The sequence below is a fragment of the Panthera tigris genome, chromosome B2 (genome assembly GCF_018350195.1).
Source record: "Panthera tigris isolate Pti1 chromosome B2, P.tigris_Pti1_mat1.1, whole genome shotgun sequence".
Lineage (NCBI taxonomy): Eukaryota > Metazoa > Chordata > Mammalia > Carnivora > Felidae > Panthera > Panthera tigris.
Window position 1 is genome coordinate 64,396,001 of NC_056664.1, and position 21,387 is coordinate 64,417,387.

The following is a 21,387-nucleotide window of genomic DNA, read 5'->3' on the forward strand; positions in this document are numbered from 1 at the left end:
GCTCTGAAGGCAAGAGAAGAAAGGGGGCAAGGCCCTTGGTGTACTGTACTGGCAGGAAAGATTCTAGGCTGTACTGCAGGCTTCTTCTCCCTGAAGCACCCAGGGCCAGGCAGAGTCAGGTGCCATGGGGGCCCACCAGCCTGTTTCTCACTTGCAACCACAACTCAGTTCTGCAGAATTCTAAACTCACTTCCAAGACCTGCCACAGGCCTCTCCATTTAGTGTTATGATTTACTAATTTTTTGTTTCAAACCCACAGTAATCATTTCCCCACTGTTGCCACTCGTTAATAACTATCCTATTTTTGTGGAATGTTGCACCAGATTTTTGGGTCAAACTTCCCCAGCCAACCTACCTACCACTCATCCTCTTAGTCATGACCTCCTATAATCCAGGGAGCTTAAAATTCCTCAAAAACACCACTGGCTCTTTGAGTGGGCATTTGGGGCACTCCTTTTCTAGTATTGGTATGTTTGATTTCATGTCAAAATGTAACAATTATTATGCAGTGTAAAACATTGCATATCATTTAACCTTCTCCCCCCACCTCCCACTAATATACAGCATGAATCACACTAAGAGCACAGCTAGGGAGTTACAACCTTGTTAATTAACATATTTTCATCACTTCTGTAAGTCATGATCATGTGAAACCTGCCGAGAGTTAGAAATAAAGTACACAGCACATACCTTTTCTAAATGGAGATGAAATAAATAATACTAAATCAATCAATCAATAAATCAACCAATAAATAAATATTCTCCTCCCTCCATCCCAGTTTCTCTAGGGATTAGTTGGTAATACTTTAAAAGAGTGTAACTATTACAGATGGGGGCATACCCATGGAAAAATTTGCTAATTTGGTTTAATTCAGTGCTCTATCAATTCAGCTAATTAACAAAATAATAACAATGATACACAGTGAAAATACATAATGACTTCTGCCTTTTGCTGCCAGGGAGCAAGTTCTAAGTGAGGTGTGACCAAAGATGAAAGGACACAAGTAGAAGATTGAGGTCCAGGGTGCTATATTGGAAGGAAAGGCCTGGAGTTTCCAGCTCCCTGCTATCTCCCTGAAAGGGAAGTTAGCTGAAGATGTCCCACTGCCTGCTCCATCTTTGGGGTAGGATTCCAAAGAACTTCCTACCAGGATTAACTCCATCTAGCAGTTTCATCACAGCTCAGTGCCTCACTCTCACTTCTCCAGCTGGACACACTTCTCCAACCCTTCCTGGTCCTCAGCCAGGAGGGGTGCTGAAGCAGGAATGTCTTCCCAAGCTTCCTGTAGACAAAAGGTGTCAATATTCCAGCTTCTCCTGTCTTGTCCCTAAACAAGTGTCTGGCCCTTTAAATTTTTTGAAGTCCTCTCCACCCCAGCTTTACCATGAAAATATAGGAAATGGGGAAGCTATGCTATTTTTGCATAAAACTTACCTGGAATATGATAAAATGCTTTGGACTTAGGGTTAACTTCTAGTGGGTATATGAATATGATTTCTAAATAAGTGCTATTTAAATTTAGTCATATGAACATTCAGAAGCAGCATAATGCTGCAATAGTTCAGAGCATGGAGTCTGAAGATAAGCTGTTGGGTCCAAGCCTAAGTGTAGACATTTTTTCATCATGTGTCTGAGAAAATTGGTTTGCCTCAATTTCTTCAAAATGCAAAATGGCATCAGTAATAGTAATAGTAATTATACCCAGCTCATGGAGGATCAACTGAGTTAATATAGGTATTTAGGAGCATACCTGACATGTAATAGGGATTCCATAAATGTTAGCCTTTTTATGATCCTGGAACCTGTGTGTGATGAGGACAGAGGACTGGGTAAATGGAAGGAACTTGGAATCCTGCATCCCTAGTTCTGGCCCTGTCACTTATTAGCTGTGTAGGTTTGGGTAAGTTACAAAACCATTTCAAGTCCAATTTTGTACATTTGTAAGAGGAAATAATAGAAGTATGTGTTTCATAGGATTGTGTGAGAAATAATGAAATACTGTATATAAAGCCCTAATACATAATGAGCTATCAATAATTGTTATTTATTTTGTTTCTCTGGCTCTATTTCTTATAAGCTGCGTTACTTTGGGCATAGTTCATTCATGGAGTGGGGAAGGGGGAGGTTACATAATACCTGTTTTTAGAATTATTGTGTAGATTGTATGACAAGCACTTAGAACAAGGCTGGGCGGATAGTAATTGCTCAAAAATGTTAGCTTACTGGGGGGCCTGGGTGGCTCAGTTTGTTGAGCAACCAACTTCAGCTTGGGTCATTATCTCACAGCTCATGAGCTTGAGCCCTGCTCAGGTGACAGCTCAGAGCCTGGAGCCTGCTTCTGATTCTGTATCTCTCTCTCTCTGCCTCTTCCCCACTCAAGATCTCTCCCTCTCTCTCTGTATCTCTTTCAAAAATAAATAAGCATTAAAAAAAGGATAGCTTACTGTAGTCTGTCCAGAGGTGTTTAGGTATGGACCCTAAATTAGTGAACAAGTCAGAAGGAAAATAGAGAAAAGGTGCTTAGTGATGAAGAAAGTATCACACAGACTTCTTTCAAGTTCTCTGGGAAGCTCTCTCCTCCTCAGTGTCTACTATCTACTTCCAGCCCACCTCCCAGGCTTTGTCGTATGTCTTAGCTCATTTGAGCTGCTGTGACAAAAATACCATAGGCTGAGTGGTTTAAACAACAGACATTTATTTTCCATAGTTCTGGAGGCTGGGAAGTACAGATTTGGTGTCTGGTGGGAGCCACTTCCTCGTTCACAAGTGGCTGTCTTCTCACTGTAACTTCACATGGTGGAAGGGGGAGCAAAGGAGCTTTCTGGGGCCTCTTTTATAAAGGGCATTAATCCCATTCACGAGGGCTTTACCCTCATGGCCTAATCACCTCCTGAAGGCCCCGCCTCCAAGTACTGTCACATTGGGGATTGGGCTTCAACAAACATGAATACTATAGTACAAAAGTATTTTATTCTTAGGGCTCCTGGGTGGCTCAGTCGGTTAATCATCCCACTCTTGATTTTGACTCAGGTCATGATCTCACAGTTTGTGAGTTTCAGCCCAGCATCTGACTGTGTGCTCACAGGGTGGAGCCTACTTGGGATTTTCTCTCTCCCTCTCTCTCTCTCTGCCCCTCCCCTGCTCACCCTGTCTCTGTCTCTCTCTCTCTCAAAATAAATAAATAAATAAACATTAAAAATCTATTTTGTTCTCTGACATGAGGGAGAGATTAATTGGAGGTAGGCCTAGTGTTTTTTCTAGCCCCTAACCAAGGACTATAAGACACACAGGGCACACTTACCCATAGAGACTGAACCATCTCTGATTGTAAATGACATGGAGTGATCCTTGAGCCTTTGATGGTCTCCTGGGACTCCTATGCTTCTGCCATCAGGCTGATTGATCATTGAAATTCACCTTCTAATCTTTATCACTTCAGCTTGAGACTCTGACACTTGTTAAATCACATAAGCCCTTGAAAGGATAAATACTTTCAAGCTGTCTTCAGTCAACATTCATTAATTTTGTCATCAGTATGGACTGAGCATCTGTTCTGAGTAAGGCTAGGTACTAGATTACAGGGATATGGAGAAGAACAGAGCAGACCTGGTCATCCCATTTTACAGACCTCAAACGTATAATTCTGGTCATTTATTGGCATTTATTGTGCAGATTTTGTAGTGGCATGGGCACAGAGAACCAAATGGTACTGCAATTTCCTGTAGGGGGGAAGAAGGCAAGACCAACCAGATAGGGCAAGAGCATGGTACAAAAAACACCTTTCTGGACATTGCTCTAGAGCTAGCTAGCTGGCTTTTCATAACCGGCTGCTTAAATTCCAAGCAGGCATGAGAGACACTTTTTCCTTCTGCCACCTTCCTAAAATTTCCTTACTGTACCAAAACATATGTCATCCACTTTTGAGATGCAAAGCTTGGAATCTTACTCTGTGGCCTGAGGAAAAGAAATACCCTTTTACTTGGGGATGGGCACTTCTTGCTAATTGTTTAAAGACATATTTCTGTCCATAAGATTTTGAAAATAGTATCTAAATTGTTTATTTGGCATCAAGGAAAGGCATTTGGAATCAAGAATATATTTCTATTACAAATTTTAAAATATTTAAAAAATACTTAGATGTCAAATCTCTTTAGTTGCCAAATTCTTGGTTCAACTTTCTCCTTATTTTCACTTAAATTGAAGGTTTTTCTAAAGACAGAAAGCGGGGTACTTTCTAACATACAATATTAGATTTTTGCATTATTGGCCAGTAAACAGGATATATTTTGGCCATAGGTGTTCGAGAAAGTAAAATCTTTCAACAAGTTTACTCTCTGGGGGAAAAAAATCTGTTTTTTTAAGGATCAGGAAGGACGGAAATGAGGACTAATTCCCTAGAAAAAACCTGACAAGCAGACTGCCTGTAGGACATGAATCCTTGTTTCCTAATCACAGGCAGGCTGCTGAGTGTTTTAGATCCAGTGATTACACAATCTGTTATAATGTAAGCAGATATCAATTTTAAGCTCAAAACAGATTTTCCTAGTGTGTCATGTGTAAAAGCTCTTTCCAGGTGAAAAATAAAAATCTGATTGTAGTTTTACTGTGAAATACTTTAGCTGAATAGAACTATAAAAGAGATTGATTCAGGTATGTTTTCCATTTTTCCGTCACCAAAAACATTTTTTTCTGTATATGTGGCTTAGTTACCTGATTAATCCAGGGAAAGATCTCAGTTATGCTGGTGATATTTGCATTAAAGTGGTTGAGAATTAAAACACTTTTTTAATGTTAAAATTGTGGTGTTACTTTCACGGAAAATATCCCTGAACACATTGAAGTTGGTTGTCTGTAGGCAAGATTTTAATTAGCAGTATTGTTGGAGAGTCAAATTCCTCTAAGGGCCTGGCAAAGAGGGCTGGGGCCTTCAATACCTTCATAAATTTACTTACCAGATTCATTTATAACATATCACAAGATTTATAGGAACTGTGCAAAGTATTTGGAACCAGCACTATTGCTAATTTCCAAAGAGGAATAAAAAGGCTTTGACCTAAGTTCCTGAAACATTTGTGTGGCTGCTATTTTGAATTCTAGAGATACTTTTGCAAAAGGTAAAGTGCTTCCAGAAAGACTCCCCATCCCCACCCCATCCTGCAGCTTTATTTACTGACAGAATTTGAAGTAACATTAAATAATTTATAATTTTCAGCCACATTTAATTAATTTTCCACCTCATTACTATTTACAAGTGCTGTCTCATATTGAATAATGACTTTGTGTTGTTTGTTTGCTGGATACACCACTATGGTAAGAATAAAAGCTGCAAATTTGCAAATGTAAAGAAATGTTGTTTAAAGAACCAAAGAAAGAGGAGGTTCGTGGGGAGAGCTTCACTTATTCTATAGCCTTTAATTGTATAACTAAGAATGTGCATGAAAATTTGAAACAGAGGTTCTGAACGTGGCATCTGTGGACTGTACCTCAATTCTTAGGCTGCAGAGCCCCTGAATCTACTGATACTGTAAGCAGAATTTAAAATGGGCGTGCATATATGCTTTTTACTAGATTTTCTAACTTTTGTCAGATTCCCAACAGTGTTCAAGGTTCAAAAAACCAATTAAGAATTATGCTAAATTTTAAATAAAAAATCAGTGAAGATACAAATAATTTTTGGAAGTTGCCATAGAATTAATTTTCTCCCAAATGATAATTTAAGGATGTCGGAGAGCATCTCTTCAAATGAATATATTTATCAAGTGCTTATTACAAGGAAAGAATCTTTTTACTCTGCACTCTCTTGGTATAAAGTACTTGTTCTAGTATTTAAGGCATAGTATTTCCTATTGAATAATGACAGCCATTTGTAAAATTGCTGACACGAAAAAATAGAACAAACTTGCTATTTCACAGGGAATTGAACATTTTGGTTATCAAAGCATTATGTCATGTAATTTAATAAATATGGATAAGCAAATCTCCAGCAATTTAATGCAATCTTTCTCTGTCACTTTTGTTTAGCACTTCAGTTTCCCAATTGCCTTCATACCATCTTGTTTGATCTTTATGATTATATTTTGATGCATATGTAGCAGGATTTGTAATGCTGTTGTTGTCATAGATGAGCAAAGTGAAGTTATTGCATGAGTTGCCTACAGCTAATAGAAGCCAGGCATGTAGGTCTTTTGACTTCTAAAATGTGTGTGTTATTGCACTGCAACATGTTGCCTTTCCATATGTAACATGACAGGTATTATTCTCACCCTAATAATTCAGGTTATGTTGGTTATTTCTATGACTCATGTAATCACTGTGCAATTCAAAATAAAACCTCTCATGAATTAAGCCTTCTAATAACTTGGATTCTAAATTAGGTGACGTAGGCTGTCAAAATATTCTTTTCTAATAATAAAAGTGGTTGTAAAGCGAAGTTCATTGTACATCATGTGGCATGTTGCAGGGTCATTTTTGGTCACATCAATAAAATCACTAACTTTATCACCTAGTCCCTAACTTACCTAGTCTAACACTTTCTTATATTTTGTTCGTATGTCACATATAATAAGAAGGGATGTTAATTTCTGCAAAACAGTAGCACTAAATAAATGTGTATGGAATACAGATGTGGAAAAATTGCTCAGGCGATTTACATATGCTTGTTTTGTGTTATAAAATTATCAGTTTAGTTCAAAATCATTGATTGAGTACCTAAATTGCCAGATGCAGTGATGGATTCTATGGATACAATGGTATATATGATGAACTCTGTCCCACATCTCAAGGAATTTATATATGATGGAGATTTGGCTTGTGTCAATCCACATTTTTTTATATGCGATACTTGTGTGGTACATTTGTGTGAAGTAGTGGAAACCAGGATATCTGGAGATTGGTATAAATCTCCACCAAATGACTTCATATTATGGATAGAAGCTATGAAGGTCCATGTTTGGTCCTTCTAGTTATTAGTGCTTTGCAAAGATGGAAACTTCCCCTCTTGAGGATAGCAAGTTCTCTACTATGAAAGGTGTTCCAACAAAGATTTGATGAGCTCTTAGGAAGGATTGTAAAGGGGCGTTAAATAGTAAGTAGTTATTCTAGGGGCAAAGTTTTCTTCCAATTCTGAGGTCCTATGACTTGACAAATCATTTAACTCAATGCTGCCTTAAGTTTCTTTACCTTTCGAAATAAACTAAAATATTTTATCTATTTACATTATAGGATGGCTCTCTAGTTTGACAAATATATAGTGGTGTAAAATTGCTGAAAATGAGTAATTAGTCTTGCAAATTTTTTGCTTACTTACAGTTTTGTTTTTTACAAAAGAAGAAAATCAATTAGTTTATATACTTCTGCAAACTAAAAAAGGCCCAGATTGGCTATTTCTTGATAGAATTTCTTGTTACTACTGAAAAAAATCATTAATACAAAGTCATTAAATTTACTTTTGTTATTAGTTTATTTAAGGTTATCTGGAGGAAAAATAAAAATAAATATTCATATAGTCTTTTTAAACAGCCTTATTATGGCCTATTATAATTTATATACAATAAAATCCCCCTTTATGACAAGTAAATAATTGTTAGCCAATTTATAGAATTGTTCATTCATAACCCAAATCTAATTTTATTTTATTTTATTTTTTTAAGTTAATTTATTTTGAGAGAGAGAGTACGATCAGGGGAGGGACAGAGAAAGAGAGAGAGAGAATCTCAAGCAGGCTCTGTGCTGTCAAGGTAGAGCCCAACTCGGGGCTCCATTTCACAAACCGTGAAATCATGACCTTAGCTGAAATCAGGAGTCAGACACTTAACCGAGTGAGCCACCCACACCCCCCAAATCTAATTTTAGAACTTTCCATCACCCAAAACATCCCTCAAATCTATTTGCTGTTACTCCTTATTCCAAATCCCAGGCCCAAAGAACCACTGATTTGCTTACTGTTTCCATAGATTTATTCTTACTGGATGTTTCAGATGAATGGAATCATATGATATAGTTTTAAGAGTATGGCTAGAGGATCACCTATGTTATATGCATTCATATTTCATTCCTTTTGATTGTTGAATAATATTGCATGGTATAGATACGCATATTTTGCTGATACATTCATCACTTGATAGACATTTGCATTGCTTTCAGTTTTTTACTATTATGGATATCAGTGCTATGAACATTCATTTGCAAGTCTTTTTTGGACATTTCTTATAGGTAGGTAGGTAGATAACCTAACAATATAATTACTGGAATGTATGATGAGTTTATGTTTAATACTTTAAGAAACTGCCCTGTATTCCAAAGTGGCTATACATTTTACATTCCCATCAGCAATACATGAGGATCCTGGTATCTCCACATCACTTGGCTTTGTCAGTCTTTTTGATTATAGCAATTCCAGTTGATATGTAGTTGTATCTCATTGTGGTTTTCATTTCCATTTCCCTAATGATTTGAACATGATACTGAACATCTTTTCAGTACTTATTAGCCATATGTATATTTTTAAAAAATATTTATTCAAATATTTTGCCCAGTTTCAAATTGGGCTATTTATGTTTTTATTATTGAGCTGAATAACATGTTTATATATTCTGGATATAAATTCTTTATCCAATACATAACTTGAATATCTTTTCCCAGGCTGTGGCTTGTCCTTTAATTTCCTTAACAGGGCCTTTTGATGAGCAGAAGTTTTTAATTCTGATGAAATCCAATTTATTACTTTTATTCTGGGGAATTATGCTTTTGTTGTCTCTAATCAACCTTTACCTAAACTTGAATATCAATCATTTCTTGTGTTTTCTTTTAGACATCTTATAATTTTTGGCTTTACATATAAGTCTGTGATCTATTTTGAGTTAATTTGTGCCTGTAATGTAAGGTAAGATTTAAGTGGGTTTTTTCTTTTTTTTTTGTTTTTTTTTGTTTTTACTTTATGTATGGAAATCCAATTTTTCCAGACTATTTGTCTGGAAAAAAAAAGAAAACAAAGAAAGAAAAAAATGCTTTCTCCATTCAATTGCTTTTGTATCTTTGTTAAAAGTCTGTTGTCTGTAAATATTTGAATCAATTCCTGGACAGTCTCATGTTTCACTGATCTATTTGTCTGTCTTTATTCTAACCCCACACTGCTTGATTACTGTAGCTGTATAGGAAGTTTTGAAATCGGATAATGGAAGTCCTCCTCTGTTGTTCTTTGGCAATTCTATGCTTTGCTATTGCAAATATTTGCTTTGTCAATTCTGTGATATGTCCTTTGCATTTCCATACAAATTTTAATATTAACTTGTCAGTTTCTAACAAGTTTTCTGGAATTTTTGATCAGGATTGTGTTGAATCTATAAAGTAATTTGGGGACAACTGGCTTCTTATTACTGAGTTTTCTGATTAATGAACAAGATATACATTTATTTAAGTCTTTAATTTCTCATTGTTTTGTAGCTTTCAGTGTACCAGTCTTTTATATCTTTTGTCAAATTTATCCCTAAAGAGTTCATATTTTTAGATACTATTGTAAGTCACATTATTTTTAAGTGTTAATTTCTGATAGTATTGTGCTGAAATATGTAAGTAATATTGTTTTTTATATATTCTTTTGAATAAGTGTAGTTTTTTGAGGTTTCATCAGATTTTCTACATAGATGATTACGTCTGAATAAAGAAATGTTAAATATTCTTTTCCAGTGTGGATGCCTTACATTTCTTTGTATTTCCTTATTACACTGTTATACTGGCTAGAACCTTCAGTAAGATATTGAATAAAAATGGTTAGATCAGATGTCCTTGTCTTGTTTTTAATCTGAGGAGGAAAGCACTTAGTCTTTCACCATTACTATATTAGTCATAGACTTTTCCTTGATGTTCTTTATTAGATTAAGAGAGTTCCCTTCTATCCCTACTTTACGGAGAGCTTTTATCAGGAATGACTGTGAAAAAGTGTCAGACACTTTTTCTGCATCTATTAAGATGGCCATTTAGGTTTGTCTTTTTTTTAAGTTTATGTATTTGTTTTTAAGAGAGAGAGAGGGAGAGAGAGAGAGAGAGACATGATGGGGGGAGGGACAGGGAGAGAGGGAGAGAGAATCCCAAGCAGGCTGTGTGCAGAGCCCAACACAGGGCTCAATCTCATGAATTGTGAGATCATGACCTGAGATAAAATCAAGAGCAGGACTCTTAACTGACTGAGCCCCAAGGCACTCCTTTTTTTCTTTACTTTTATAATTTTTTTAGTTAATATGGTGAATTATATTGATTGTGAGATATTAAACCAACTTTGTACTCTTAGCATAAACTAGTTGGTCATAATATACTATGCTTTTTAGATATTGTCAGATTCAGTTTGCTAAAACTTTGATAGAAATTTTTATTTATGTTTATAAAGGATGTTAGTATAGTTATTTTTTCTTATAATTTTTTGGTTTTGGTAGCAGGATGTAGTATGGTTTGGGAAGTACTCTCTCCTCTTCAATTTTCCTGAAACAGTTTATGTAGAATTGATCTTATTATTTTTTAATAATTGGTAATAGTCACTGGTATACCATTTGGGCTTGAAGTTTTCATTGTGGGAAAGTTCAAAACTATACATTCAACTACCTTAAAAGATATGTGATTATTTGTGTTATTTTTCACTTCTTGGTTGAGCATTGATAGTTTGTTCATTCAAAGAATTTGTCAGTTTCATCTAAGTTGTAGATTTTATTGGTATAAAGTTGTTTATGTCATTTATATATTAATGCTCACACATCATCATTTTAATATCTATAGAGTCTATCCTTAGTAATACTTTATTGGTCCTGATATTGATAATCACGTCTACTGTCTTTTTTTCATCAGTCAGGCTAAATGTTTATTAATTTTACTAATTTTGATTTTCTCCAAGACCAGCTTTTGGTTTCACTGATATTCTCTATTGGTTTTTGTTTTCTATTTCATTTGTTTTTTCACTCTAAATTTATTATTGCCTTTATTCTGCCTATGTTGGATTTAACTTGATATTCTCTTTGTATTCCTTAAGGTGGAAGCTAATAATGAATTCTTTCACCTTTTGTAGTTCTGAAGAGGACTTCATTTTGTCTTTCTGTTAGATTCTGGGCATAGGATCCTGGGTTATTAGGGACTTTTTATTGTATTTTAGTTTTTTAAAGATGTTGCTCTATTTTAATTGTTTCTGATAAGAAGTTGATATTATCTTTACATTTGTGACTCTATAGGTAATATGTCTATTCTCTGGCTGCTTTTAAGATTTTCCTTTTATCATGGGCTTTGAGCAATGTGATTATGATGTGAGCCTTGGTGTAGCTTGCTTCATATATCTTGTACTTAGAGTTGATCGAGCTTCTTGGATATGTGGATTTATAGTTTGCAACAAATTTGGGAACATTTTAGACATTTTTCAAATAGTTTTTCTTTTCCCTCTGCTTTTGTTTCATTCAGGGATTTTGGCTGAAATTGTCCCACACTCACTGATACTTTGAACATTTAAAAAAATTCCTTGTTCTATGTTCATTTTGGTTAGTTTTTATTGCCACATCTTCAAGGTCACTGGCTTTTTTCTATAATGTTTAATCTGCCCTTAATCCCATCCAGTGTATTATTCATCTCACACATTATAGTTTTCTTCTCCAGAAGTTTGATTTGGATCTTTTTACAAAAACACTGTCCATGTTTCTTCTTAATTTTAAATATATGGAATTCAGTTATAACAACTTTTAATATTCTTGTCTAACAATTTTAACATCGATATCAGTTCTGGATCAGTTTTGGTTGATTAATTTTTTTTTCTCATGATGGTTTCTATTTTCTTGCTTCTTTACATGATTAGTAATTTTTTTATTTGTTCTCAAGCATCGAAATTTATCTTGTCTGGATACTTTTGTATTCTTACAAATATTATTTAGATTTATTCTGTGACACAGTTAAATTACTTGTGAGCCATTTGATCCTCTCAGGCCTTGCTTTTCAGATTTGTTATGTGGAACAAGAGCATATTTATTCCAAGTCTAGTTATTTACCACTACTGAAATAAGACCTATTTCAGTACTCTATACAGTGTCCTGTCAATTATGAGAATTTCCAATCTGGCTGCTATGAGAAAACACAATTTTTGATCTGCTATGAGCCACATGTACTGTTCCCTTTAATCCTTTTGGGTAATTCTTTCTCTAGGCTAGTGTAATTTGCTCATATTCATGCAGTGAACAGCACTCAACTGAATATTTTAGGGGATCATTTGCCAGTATCTAGAAATCTCTTTTTGTGTATCTCTCTACTCTTTAATACTCTCTTCTGAGAACAAACTACCTTGGTCTCCCCAAAATAGAAAGTTGCCTGTCTCCATTTGGTTTTCCCCTCCCTGCTGCATCACCTGGAATATTTTTCAAGGCAGTAAACTGGGGTAGTCATAAGGTTAATCTCATTTATTTCCTGTCTCTCATGGTCACTGTATTTTCTTGCCTGTGGTCTAGCCTTTTGAAAAACATTCTGTATATTCCACTCTTTTTTTGATTAGAGGGTAAATTTTGTCCTTAAAATCCCAACTTTGCAAAGCATAAGTCCCTCTCAATCTTCTTTTGTAATAAGAGTTCCTTATTTTCCAAGAGACAGAACAAGGGCTTATTTGGCCACACAATTTGGCCCTTACACATTTGCTTGCTAAAAACACAATTTTCTAAATTAATCTCTTGAGGAGTTTTTTTGATCAATTTTCTAAACAGTGGTAAAACATCTTTTCTTTAACCCCTATTGATCCTTTTAAGAACACAACAATTTAATTGATAACATTCATTTTATTGCACAGTTTTCAATTAGTCCTGGCAGGTTTCTTTTCTCTGCTTTTCTCCTTTATAACTCTACTGCAGTGTCGGCAAAGAAGCCCTATTCCTTCTGGCAAAGATGCCTCTGTGCAAAGTTTTTTTGGGATGACTAGCCTAAAGATGGTTTCTTCCAGCTGCAGTTTAAAGTGTTAGGCTGAAGAGAGAGCCTAATTCATTTGATTTCTGATCTCTATGATAGCATATCCCTCCCTAAGCAGTGTGAGAGTCAAGGTCAGCTGCAGCTAATCATCACAGGATTTGAACTTCAAAAAAATGGAAATAGAAGGTTTTCACAGAGAGCCCTTATATCCTTTTGCTTCCTTTCCAAGACTTACAAGAGCACTTTTTTTTCAATCTCAGGGCAGAATGAAATCATTATTCAGTCTTATCCTAAGGGGGTAAGAATCTAACTAAATATCCATTTAAAAATATTTCCTTTTCTTAACACGTACATTCCTCAATGGATTTTGTGAGGATTACTGAGCTCCTGTTTTTGTTTCTGTTTTTCATTTTTCCTTTTTGTAAAATAGACTAGGCTCCTTAGAGGAAAGTAATTCAATAAAATACTTGTCTAAAGTGTGAGGTTTAGAAGACATCTGTTTAAGAAGGCTAGACAAGGAGGAAAGGGAGGAAATGACTTAAACATCAAGGACCCTACATACAAGCATGCCCACTCATTTTGTGGATGAAGACTTACTGGCAAATCTATTAGGCCTGCAGAGAAAGCTTTGGGCTCTGGGCCAGGTTGCCTGGATTCAAATCCTGGTTCCTCTCCTTACTGGCTGAGCAATCTTGGCCAAGTTACATAACTTCTCTGTATCTCTATTTCCCCAGCTATAAGTTGGGGGGTGGGGGTGGTAGCACCTCTTTTATAGGTTTGATATGAAGATAATTCAGGTTAATATTTATAAAGCACTTAGACTAGTTCCTGGTACCCAGAAAGTACTATATAAATATCATATAAAATATGCATTTTAAAATATATTTACTGGGAAATATAACTATCTGCTGACCCAAGAATCACCCCCTGTTCGGAACTGTCATTTTATGCAAGTATTATGAAGGTTGAGCTCTATTGGGAAATGTAATTCAAATTTCCATAAAAGTACTTGTGTAGAAAAGTTTCTCGTCTCCTACTACAATAAGTTAACAAAGCATTTTTTCATCAAAAATGTATTGAAGGCTTCCTGGATATTAAGCACAATGCAAGGTGCTAGGAATTTAAAGATGAATAAAGCCTGCATTTCACTTAAGAACATTACAGTTAGCAAACCAGTAAATGGATAATTTTAAAACGGTGTGCAGATGCAGTAGCAAGATTGTTTCTAAGAAGTACCTGATAAAAGTTTCTAACCAAGGTGTGTGTGTGAATATGGGGCAGGGCTTGGGAAAGTAGGTCAAAGAAAACCTGCTGGAGTTGGTGAGTGTAAGTCAATCAAGCCATTAGAAGAAAAGGGTGTTCCTGGCAGAGGGAGAGAAACAGCATTGTGGCTCAGGGAACAAAGTCAGTCATATGTTCAGCACTGCTGGAGCTTAGTAAGAAAGCGGCTCTGCAATTTGAGGAACATTACCCTTCTTTGCTAGCAGCTTTTACTGGTGATCTCTTTAGATACGGCAGTGTTGTCTTTAAAGAGCTAATAAGCAAGAATGGGACGGTGGTTGCTAGGGTGGAGGCTGGGTCCTGCAGGTTGGCCAGATCCTGTTGGGTCATTCTAGGCTCTGGAACTGGACTCAAACTCTGAAGTTCGGGACACAATTTTATTACTTCTCTGAGAGGTGAAGTGAGTCACAGGGTTGATACATAATACCTAGATTCAGAAGACACTGATTTTCAAGCAGATATCATATTATGAATACACACAGAACTCTAAATCTTACACAATAGCAAACCTACCACAAGGTCACACTGCTTCCAGTTCTCATTGTGTTGGGCAAATCCATTTAGGAAATCAGATTAGAGATCAGAGTGCTGACTGGCCAGCATCATAACTGAACAAAGATCATACACATTATTGGGAGACATTTCCAACAATCTAGATTAGTGGAGAACCCACTTTTTTTCAGTCTGCAAACATCTCTACCTCAATGACATATATCATCCCATGAGGATGAGAAAAGTATCTTTCTGGAGACAACTGAATGAAATTTGATAATTTATTGCTTCATGATTTCCTAGTTTTAGAATTGTGTAATATAATGGACTTATTTTAACATGTCTTATCTCTGGCTAGGATATTACAATATACAATAAGATACATTGATTGACTTAGCAACAGCTTTCCCTAACACCAGATTCAAATTTTGTATGTTATGTTGTATTAAAGAAACACTGTTCTTCTTCTTCTTTTTTTAACATTTATTAATTTTTGAGAGGGAAGGGGGAGGTGGGGCAGAGGAAGGGAGACAAAGGATCTGAAGCAGGCTCCCTGTCATGAGCGCAGAACCCCATGTGGAGCTTGAACCCCGACCTGAGCCGCTTAACCGACTGAGCCACCCAGGTGCCCCTAAACACTGTGGTCTTCTTAATTGGATATGGGGAGGAGGGGGTTCCTTTGTTTCTCGACAAAGAAAAAATTATAAAACCTGTCCCATTGTAAGTTACTACTGTAGTGTTGACATCATTCATCATCTGTTGATTTTTTTGTTAGATTTCAAGGGATAATTTTGTCTTTACCTCATATCTAAAATCAGAGTTTTTTGTTTTTGTTTTGTTTTGTTTTGTTTGGTAGCTAACTGCTTACTAATTATAGCTTTTACATGTACTTCTAGGGCCAGGCAATGAAAGAACTGCTTAAACATGCATCTCTGGGTAAGTAAAGAGTATTAATGATAAAAACCAAAATACGATAAGAAAGTTACTATTCCTCTTTTGCAAACTTCTGAAACAGAAGAGAAAAACCTGAATGTACTATATTTTCATTTCTTTTTTTTAATGTGCAAGTATTTATTTTAATTACTCGTATATGAAGGTCATTATTTTTGGACAACAGCAAGGCATTTTGTTGTCCACTCTTTCCATTCCCAAAGGCATCCACAGGTTTTGGTAAATTCCCATTATCCTCGCAACTGTGTTTCATACTAACTACAGGGCTGTCAGCAGGTTCATCATCAATCCACCTCCCCAGTGCTTTGTACACTGCAACTTGCATAGTGAGATAAAGGCAAAGGTTGAGGGAGCGCCAGTCAGCTCCTTCCAAATGGTTGCAGCCTTGCAATAGTCATGCGAGCCACTGGCAGTGTCAAAATCCAAATGCGTGTCCAATATCACGGGTGAAAGTCTTCTGGGACTGATGCAGCGAAACACTAGTTACTTCTGGAGTACAACTGTTATCAAAAACTAAATAGTCACTTGAAGATATTTTCTGTGGCTTGTTCACTTTGTCTTCATAGCATGAGTTATATAAATCACTGCCATACCTGGCAAAGCTGAATATCCCCATACCATCTGTCAAAGAGGCCTACCCAAAGGCAAAATTCCAGGAATCTCTTGGGTAAAGATCAATCATTGTTATTCCCACAATACAGAAGACATCTCCAGGTTTTCTCTTCTTTTAAGAACTTTGGGATGTGCCCTGCATGAATTTGTAGGTTCTGTGTGTTATCATTGACTCTAAAAGAGCTCCTCCTTACAGAGACAGGAACTGGTTCTAGGAGTTTTACTGTCAAGCCATGGAAGGATGCTTCACAGTAGCCCTTGAGCCATTTAATAGATTCTTCACTGATAATTCTGGTGTTTCCTAGAGATCCAATGCACTGTATATAAATACTGCATTTCTCTAGAGAGAGTGCCTTTCTGAAAGGAGCACTGAAAAATTGCTTGAAGTCTTGGGGAGCCTCAAATGGGAGATGATCCAGTCTGATTGCAAATGCAAGGTAATAGGTCCAAAGAGATCATTGTCTGGCTTGAAGGTTTCATTCAGCAAACGCCATTTGCTAGGATCTAACTTCTAGTACTGTGACACAAGTGTTGGGTTTTTTGAGATGAGAGTTGTTTTTTGTGTCTGTTCAGAGTGCCTTACTGTTTGTATAATGACAGGTCTCTTCCATTCACATCGTGTTCCTATGTAGAGCTGACATCCTTCCTTCTGAATGTGTCAAACAGCTGTTTCACCATGAGGCTTTAGGGGGAAGGCTCCCATTGAAGTTTTTGCCTTACAGAGTTGGGCATGCCTGGGCAGGTTGGGAAAGTACTCTGCAGAACACCTTCACTTGCCTCCCAGCCGGGGCCACCCCTGTATGCCTTATATTTTCATTTCTTAATTCTTTCTTTTTTGGTACGTCACTTAATTAATTATAACAAGGATTAGAGCAGTTAAAATTTAATGATTCGGGTGGGACCCATAATGATTTAACAAATGTGTAGGTTAACCAAGTGATGACACATGAGACATTTTAGAAAAGGAAAAGTATGAGAAAAAGCAGATGGAAATGAGAAAAGTGTGTGTGTGTGTGTGTGTGTGTGTGTGTGTGTGTGTGTGTTGTTGAAGAGTAGGCTATAATAAGAAGTAGTCCTATTGGTGGGGGGAGTGTTCCTGTTATGAAATACCAGTAAATATGTTTGAATGGGTAAAAAATGCTACCATTTATAAAGTCCTTAGAATGCGAGGTGTCCTGCATAAGTTATCTCATTTCATTCTTAGTCAAAAACCCGTGAAGTAGGTACTACTGTTCTCATCTCCATTCTACAGATGAGGAAGCTGAAGCTCAGTGCCTAAGGTCACACAGCCAGTGAATAATGAAGTCAGGTTTGGTACCTAGAGAGATTGTCTACTGAGTCTGGGCTACTTCTGTAAGAGAATCAGGACACATATTTCAGAGTCTTAATTAGAAGAAACACGAATTCTGACTTGCCTTAAGGTGACAGAGCTCATTATAGTTCTCTGAGTGATTTGGGATGAGCTCATGAAATCAATGGGGAGAAGGGGATGCATGTGAGGACAAGTCAACAATAAAAAATCACCATTGTCTTATCTGTCCCTGCATTTTTGGATATGTAAAAAGATGAATAGCATAGATTGCCCTCACCCCAACACCACCCATTTTCCCCTCAAGCTCTTTCTGGTTTAGCTGAAGGAACTAGGCTGGGCCCCATTTGTGGGCACTTTAAGAGGTTTGGGTAATTTGGCCAGCTGGGAGGGGATTATTTTGTAAACCAGGAAAGCAAGTGAATAATACCCTCTATCTGGAGTAGATGTAATTTTTGCTTAAACATGCATCATACTCACCTTAGGGTTCATTTGAGCTGGCTATAATTCAAGCTATGCCATCTTTTTATGAACACATACCATAACCTCAAACATGTTTCTTATCTGCTAAGTATGACAGTATGCTCTGACATCTGACTTTCTCTTTTCTTAAATACTCAAACCTTGGCTTTTAATGAAATCCCACTACACTGATGGTCTTTTTGGATGATTCATGCTTTTAATTTTTCTCAAAGATTCAAATGTGCTTTAACATTGGTAGTTCCGTAAATCAATAAAATAAGTAGATAAATTAGTCCAAGCAGCAATATATTTTTTCTTTCCCGTGCAGTAGACAGAAATAGTTTACTAACTTCCTAGTCAACCCAATTCAGAAAAACATATTCTTATTAAAAAAAAAGAAAATGACATATACACTCCTTCTGTTTAGGTGCTACAGTCTCTGAAATTTTCTGTAATAATAACAATAAAATAAGCATGCTTTTGGTGTATATATATGGCCAAACCTTAAAACTCAATGAGCAGTGTTATTGCCAAGAGTAATTAACTTATTCAGATTTTGACCATATGGAATATAGTTAAAATAACTGCTTTAATGTCTGTTTTCTACAAGTTCTTTCATCTATGACATTTTGGAGGCTGTTTCTACTGATTGATTTTTTTCCTTCATTATGGGTCATATTTTCCCACTTCTTTGAATATCTTTAATTTCGATAGGATGCCAGACATGAATTTTATGTTGTTGAGGGCTGATATTTTTGTTTTCTTTTAAATATTCTTGAGCTTTACTTTGGGTTGCAGTTAAGTTACTTGGAAAGAGTTTAATCTTTTAAGATGTTCCTTTTAAGCTTAGTTAAGTGAGATCAGAGAAGCCTTTAAACGTAGGGCTGAATATTCCCACTGCTGAAGAAATACTTTTCTGAATACCCTACATAATGCGTTTTGCATTATGAGTTTTTTTTTTTTCTATTCTGGCTGGCGGGAATATGAACTATTTTCAGCTCTGTGTGATCTCTGAAGATGGTTCTCCCTGATCTTTTCTGGTGGCTTTCTTTCTGCTTCAGGTGGTCTCCTTACACATAAGTGCTCATCAGCACACAGCTGAAAAGTCAAGGGAAACCCTTAGCCAATTTCCACATCTCTCTCTCTCTCTTACTCTCTCCCTCCTTCCCTCCCACCTCTCCCTCTTTCCCTTTTCCTTCTCCCCTCCCTCTCTGCAGTGCTTCTCTCTTTGTGCAACTTTTTCCTGTCCAGTATTTTGCCCTGCAAACTCTACCCACTGTGTCTTTGCAATTTCTTACCTCTGTCTCCTAGCTCAGGAAGGTTTTCAGACTCCCTTCACTGTGGCCTGGACATGCTGTGCTGGCAGTGAGCTGGAGAAATCCCATGGCTCACCTTATTCCTTTCCTATCTCTCAGAGATCACTTTCTTGTGCTATCTGTTGTTCAATGTCTAAAAGCTGTTGGTCCATATAGTTAGACTGGTCTTCTAGTTGACCAAGGATGGAGAGTAAATCTGGTCCTGGTTACCTGTCTTGGTTGGAAGCAGAAGTCCAGTTATTCAGATTTTAGATCTGCCAAAAAATAAAATAAAAATTTGAAAATTTATGGAGCCTATAGTAAATTATGAGAAACTTCATTGTGCTCAAAAGTGAATCTGGGATCATTTAGATGTCTTGTAAGCCCTGTGAGCAGAATGTGGATGTCTTCTAGATCCTCATTATGTTACTTCATTGCAAAAATCAATGTCGCAAAATTCTGTTGTACTACAAATCAAATTTTTGTAAGGAGGAATGAGCCAAACAAAACAAATAAACAAACAAAACACAATTACTTTTTTAATTTTTTTAATGTTTATTTAATTTGAGAGAGAGACAGAGACACAGAGAGAGAGAGACAGAGTCCCAGTGGGGGGAGGGGCAGAGAGAGAGGAAGACACAGAATTGGAAGCAGGCTCCAGGCTCTGAGCTGTCAGCACAGAGCCCAACACAGGGCTTGAACTCATGATCTGGAGATCATGACCTGAGCTGAAGTCAGATGCTTAACCAACTGAGCCACCCAGGTGCCCCACAAAACACAACTATCAACTGCATTTGGGACCAAAACAGTGGTGATATGTATGTTTATATACATGCAAACATGTATGCACTTTGTTTTGAATGGTGTTATAACTGATAACTGACAATAAAAATTTGAGTATAATAGATCTTACGATTAGTTGGATTCTTGGTTAAATTAATATTAATTTGATATATCTTGTGTTATGCCTTATGTTGAAAATCTTCCTAGTATTTTATTTATTTACCTGGTAAATAAAGAAAATTCAGTGTAATATAGTATTTCTCATATATCTATGATTCTAGTAGTAGTTCAGTATTTCAGTAGTATCTTGAACATCAGTAATCACTTTGTTCTACAAAGATGTGGCCAGTATAGTTTAACGAGAGCTCAATTGTCAATACACTGATTGGATAAAAGATATTTAGCCTTTAGAAAACTGAACACAAATATATTCTCGCATGAAGCGTGGCATATAGTTAAGGGAAAGTCCCAGCAGGAAGGTCCTGGCTAGTGGGGATTTGACAACCAGGAATCCAACAGAATGCAATAGGTGATTTGCAAGTAAAGAAGAGATTTGGCAGTAAATTGAGGAGTGTTCTAGATCCAGGAAGAGTGTAATCTTTGGAAGGTATAGGTGTAAGTCATATGGGTAGACACGTGGGAATTAGAACTTTAGTCTCTAAGGAAAATGGAGGAGAGAGGGACAGGCAAGGTCCTTTTTCTTCAAGGAACTGGGAGAATGAGAGGAGGGCACCTAGATAAAAAACAAAGAGTTAATATCCAAAAAATATAAAGAACTCCTACAACTCAATAGAAAAAAATCCGATTAAAAATGGCCATGGAGTCTGGATAGACTTTTCCAAAGAAGATATGCACCTGGCCAATGGATATATGAAAAGGTGCTCAACATCAGGGGAATGTGAATCAAAACCACAATGGGTGAATCAAAACCCCACACCTGTCAGAATGGCTGTTATCAAAAAGATTGGAAAAATGGGAACCCTCATGCATTGTTGGTTTGAATGTAAATTGGTGCAGCCACTATGGAAAACATGGAGGTTCTTCAAAAAATTAAAAATAACTACCATAAGATCTAGTAATTTCATTTCTGGGTATTTAGTTGAAGGAAACAAAAACTCTAACTCAAAAAGATGTATGTACCCCCATGTTTATTGCTGCATTATTTATAATGCCAAGACATGGCAGCTAACTAAGTGTCTATCAGTGGATGAATGGTCAAAGAAGAAAAGGTGTGTGTGTGTGTGTGTGTGTGTATTACAAAGAAGAAATGGTGTGTGTATATATATGTG

General features: G+C 36.5%; 1 pseudogene; it reads right to left on the reverse strand.

Moving 5' to 3' along the window:
- Positions 1-15,786: 15,786 nt before the first annotated feature.
- LOC102972105 lies at positions 15,787-16,729 on the reverse strand (annotated as a pseudogene).
- Between the last annotated feature and the right edge of the window lie 4,658 nt (positions 16,730-21,387).